The 5,000-nt window shown below is 57.8% G+C and overlaps 2 non-coding genes and 1 pseudogene across 2 annotated transcripts; all 3 read left to right on the plus strand.

Moving 5' to 3' along the window:
• The first annotated feature begins 1,300 nt into the window (after positions 1 to 1,300).
• Positions 1,301 to 3,110, plus strand: LOC144419260 (small subunit ribosomal RNA). Its single transcript, XR_013473946.1, has one exon. It is a non-coding gene; the product is annotated as a small subunit ribosomal RNA (ribosomal RNA).
• A 298-nt stretch (positions 3,111 to 3,408) lies between these two features.
• LOC144419269 (5.8S ribosomal RNA) lies at positions 3,409 to 3,562 on the plus strand. The gene has a single exon (XR_013473951.1). It is a non-coding gene; the product is annotated as a 5.8S ribosomal RNA (ribosomal RNA).
• A 288-nt stretch (positions 3,563 to 3,850) lies between these two features.
• LOC144419265 (large subunit ribosomal RNA) overlaps positions 3,851 to 5,000 on the plus strand; it is a 3,695-nt pseudogene continuing 2,545 nt past the window's right edge.

The following is a 5,000-nucleotide window of genomic DNA, read 5'->3' on the forward strand; positions in this document are numbered from 1 at the left end:
ACCCTAGGTAAGGCATGTCAGAGCGAAAGACAGTAAACTCGAATGAGCCAAGAAAGAGCGGTGCGGGGCCGGTCGGAGCGCACCCTTTTCTCGGTGGCTGGCGGGCGAGAGAGTGCTGCGTCGCCGGCATCGGCGTCGAAAGAAGCCGAGCCGAAAAAAGTTAAAGTACAAACGTGCAAGCATACTAACCTAACCCTAGGTAAGGCATGTCAGAGCGAAAGACAGTAATTTCGAATGAGCCAAGAAAGAGCGGTGCGGGGCCGGTCGGAGCGCACCCTTTTCTCGGTGGCTGGCGGGCGAGAGAGTGCTGCGTCGCCGGCATCGGCGTCGAAAGAAGCCGAGCCGGAAAAAGTTAAAGTACAAACGTGCAAGCATACTAGCCTAACCCTAGGTAAGGCATGTCAGAGCGAAAGACAGTAATTTCGAATGAGCCAAGAAAGAGCGGTGCGGGGCCGGTCGGAGCGCACCCTTTTCTCGGTGGCTGGCGGGCGAGAGAGTGCTGCGTCGCCGGCATCGGCGTCGAAAGAAGCCGAGCCGAAAAAAGTTAAAGTACAAACGTGCAAGCATACTAACCTAACCCTAGGTAAGGCATGTCAGAGCGAAAGACAGTAATTTCGAATGAGCCAAGAAAGAGCGGTGCGGGGCCGGGCGGAGCGCACCCTTTTCTCGGTGGCTGGCGGGCGAGAGAGTGCTGCGTCGCCGGCATCGGCGTCGAAAGAAGCCGAGCCGAAAAAAGTTAAAGTACAAACGTGCAAGCATACTAACCTAACCCTAGGTAAGGCATGTCAGAGCGAAAGACAGTAATTTCGAATGAGCCAAGAAAGAGCGGTGCGGGGCCGGGCGGAGCGCACCCTTTTCTCGGTGGCTGGCGGGCGAGAGAGTGCTGCGTCGCCGGCATCGGCGTCGAAAGAAGCCGAGCCAAAAAAAGTTAAAGTACAAACGCGATGCTAATGAGCGAGCCGTTGTCTCGACTAATATGTAGGGGGCGTTCGATCGAGCGTCTGGCTTGAGCGCTTGTCGGCCTAGCAGAACGGTCGCATTGTTATGCCCGGGTTTTAGGCACCGCTGCAGGCGGCCGGCAGAGCTCTTGTTTGTGCGAAACTGAATGGATCGAGCCCGAGAGAGGGCGAGCAAAGAAAAAACGCAAATCGCTCCGCCTGGCACTGCCGGCGAGGGCGTGGACGTCGCGGCCAGCGACTGTCGAAGCTGAGTACGGCCGCAGGCGATCGCCTCGGTCTTAAACGAATGCGACGAGCACGCGCCGGGCGGCCCAGCAAGGGCCGAGCGCAGCTGTCGCAGCTATCTGGTTGATCCTGCCAGTAGTGATATGCTTGTCTCAAAGATTAAGCCATGCAGGTGCAAGTACGAGTTCTCGTAAAGCGAAACTGCGAATGGCTCATTAAATCAGTCTTGGTTTATTTGGTCTCGTAAGCGAAGTGGATAACTGTGGTAATTCTAGAGCTAATACATGCATTAAGCGCCGACTTCGGGAGGCGCGCTTTTATCAGATCAAAACCGACCGGGTTCGTCCTGTGACGTTTGATGACTCTGGATAACCACGCGGATCGTACGGTCTCTGCACCGACGACGTATCATTCAAGTGTCTGCCCTATCAACTGTCGAAGGTACGCTACGTGCCTACCTTTGTGATAACGGGTAACGGGGAATCAGGGTTCGATTCCGGAGAGGGAGCCTGAGAAACGGCTACCACATCCAAGGAAGGCAGCAGGCGCGCAAATTACCCATTCCCGACACGGGGAGGTAGTGACGAAAAATAACAATACAGGACTCTAACGAGGCCCTGTAATTGGAATGAGTACATCCTAAAACTCTTAACGAGTATCCATTGGAGGGCAAGTCTGGTGCCAGCAGCCGCGGTAATTCCAGCTCCAACAGTGTATGCTAAAGTTGTTGCGGTTGAAAAGCTCGTAGTTGGATTTTGGGCGAGCGCCGCCGGTCCGTCGCAAGGCGTGTCACTGGTTGCGTTCGCCTCACCTTCGGTTCTCCGTCGGTGCTCTTGACTGAGTGTCGGCGGTGGCCGATAAGTTTACTTTGAAAAAATTAGAGTGTTCAAAGCAGGCTGTTCGCCTGCATAGTGTTGCATGGAATAATGGAATAGGACCTCGGTTCTATTTTGTTGGTTTTCGGAGCACGAGGTAATGATTAAGAGGGACAGACGGGGGCGTCCGTACTCTGCCGTTAGAGGTGAAATTCTTGGATCGGCGGAAGACGAACTACTGCGAAAGCATTCGCCAAGAATGTTTTCTTTAATCAAGAGCGAAAGTCAGAGGTTCGAAGACGATCAGATACCGTCCTAGTTCTGACTATAAACGATGCCAACTAGCGATCGGGAGGCGTTACCATGACGACCTTTCCGGCAGCTTCCGGGAAACCAAAGTCTTTGGGTTCCGGGGGAAGTATGGTTGCAAAGCTGAAACTTAAAGGAATTGACGGAAGGGCACCACCAGGAGTGGAGCCTGCGGCTTAATTTGACTCAACACGGGGAAACTCACCCGGCCCGGACACAGGTAGGATTGACAGATTGAGAGCTCTTTCTTGATTCTGTGGGTGGTGGTGCATGGCCGTTCTTAGTTGGTGGAGCGATTTGTCTGGTTAATTCCGATAACGAACGAGACTCTGGCATGCTAAATAGTTACGCGACCTTCTCGGTCGGCGTCTAACTTCTTAGAGGGACTAGTGGCGTTTAGCCACACGAGATTGAGCAATAACAGGTCTGTGATGCCCTTAGATGTCCGGGGCCGCACGCGCGCTACACTGAGTGAAGCAGCGAGTGTCTAACCTAGGCCGAAAGGTCCGGGTAACCCGTTGAACCTCATTCGTGATTGGGATAGGGACTTGCAATTGTTTCCCTTGAACGAGGAATTCCCAGTAAGCGCAAGTCATCAACTTGCGTTGATTACGTCCCTGCCCTTTGTACACACCGCCCGTCGCTACTACCGATTGAATGGTTTAGTGAGATCCTTGGATCGGCCCCGTCGCGGCTGGCAACGGCCGCGTCGGCGTGTCGAGAAGACGATCAAACTTGATCATTTAGAGGAAGTAAAAGTCGTAACAAGGTTTCCGTAGGTGAACCTGCGGAAGGATCATTACCGAAGGTGGTGGTAGGCCCCGGCCGACCGCGCACTGAATTGTCTTTGGGTGCCGCCGAGAGGGCGGCCGTCAATCGGGGTTCCGCCCCGTGCGACACGCGTAACACGTTGGCATAGCAAGGCAGCCGAGTGCGATGGTGGCTTCTGGGCACCGCGCTCGATGTGCCGCCGGCCCAGCCCGGCGGTCGCTCGGCGCCGTTTGTTGGTGTTTTTGTGCAGTTGTTGTCGGTGGTGGTTTTGTGGTCGATCCCACAGTGTGACGTCCGCGCGCTTCGGCGCCGGGCGAAACGTCGAGGACGACTCTTAACGGTGGATCACTCGGCTCGCGAGTCGATGAAGGACGCAGCCAAGTGCGAGAAGTAATGTGAATTGCAGAACACATTGAACGTCGACCTTCTGAACGCGAATTGCGGTCTCGGGTCAATCCCGGGACCGCGTCTGCCTCAGGGTCGCGTTCGTCCTCACCCGAGGGCCGTCGCCTGGCCTCTGCGAAGACGGCCGGGCGTCGCCCCAAGTTGAAGCGGTCGCCGAGCTTTCTCGGCGCGACCGCGTGTCCCGTACACCGCCGGCCCCTCGACGTGTTCAACTACGTTCGAGGGGCGGGTCCAGGTCGGTCGGTCCGGTCACGAGATCAAGACCGACCGTGGGCCAAGGCGGCGACGGTACGCGCTCGGTCGGCGCCGGCGGCGACGACTTGCGATGCCAGCGGGCCGTGTAAGAAACGGCCCGCTTGACACATACGACCTGAGTTCAGGCGAGAGCACCCGCTGAATTTAAGCATATTATTAAGCGGAGGAAAAGAAACCAACAGGGATTCCCTGAGTAACGGCGAGTGAACCGGGAAGAGTCCAGCGTCGAATCTGCGCGCTTTTCGAGCGCGCCGAGTTGTGACGTACGGAAGTCCCAGTGCGGCTGACGGCGAGCGCCGGTGTCCTTCTGATCGAGGCCTCGTCCCACGGCGGGTGTTAGGCCCATAGGGGCGCTTGCCTTGGCCGCTTCGGGTCTTCTCGGAGTCGGGTTGTTTGGGAATGCAGCCCAAAGCGGGTGGTAAACTCCACCTAAGACTAAATACGGTCGCGAGACCGATAGCGGACAAGTACCGTGAGGGAAAGTTGAAAAGCACTTTGAAGAGAGAGTTCAAGAGTACGTGAAACCGTTGAGAGGCAAACGGGAGGGCCCGTCAGGTCGCCGGCTCGCTTTCAGTTGGGTGCGGGGGCGCGCCGTCTCGGTTCGCGGACGCTTAAGGCGCCGCTGCCGAGTCGGCTCGCGCACCGTCTCAGCGCACTAGCGACCGGCGCGGGTCACGACCGGTTTGCCGTCGGTCTAAGTCCCCGCGCGAAGGTGGCCTCCGCTCCGGCGGGGGTGTTACAGCGCGCGGGCGGTGCGGCCCGGCGGCGGATCGAGGAAAGGATGCCGCGCGCTCTCTGTGTGCGGCCGTCGCCGTTCGGCTGGCTTGTCGTTCGCCTGCACTGTACGCAGTGCCGGTGTTCGGCGGGCTGCCGCTTCGGTGGCGCGCCGTCGACGCGCTCGGGGTCCGTGGCCACGTCGGCCACCCTCCCGACCCGTCTTGAAACACGGACCAAGGAGTCTAACATGAGCGCGAGTCGTCGAGTGGTTCGAGACTCGCAGGCGAAATGAAAGTGAAGGCGGCCTTTGGCCGAACGAGGTCGGACCCGGAGCCCCGTGCGGGCGCCGGCGCACGACCGGCCGATCGCACCCGCTCTGCCGGGGCGGTCGCGCAAGAGCGTCCATGTTGGGACCCGAAAGATGGTGAACTATGCCTGGGAAGGTCGAAGCCAGAGGAAACTCTGGTGGAGGACCGTAGCGATTCTGACGTGCAAATCGATCGTCCTATTTGGGTATAGGGGCGAAAGACTAATCGAACCATCT

The sequence above is a fragment of the Styela clava genome, unplaced genomic scaffold (assembly GCF_964204865.1).
Source record: "Styela clava unplaced genomic scaffold, kaStyClav1.hap1.2 HAP1_SCAFFOLD_163, whole genome shotgun sequence".
Classification (NCBI taxonomy): Eukaryota; Metazoa; Chordata; class Ascidiacea; order Stolidobranchia; family Styelidae; genus Styela; species Styela clava.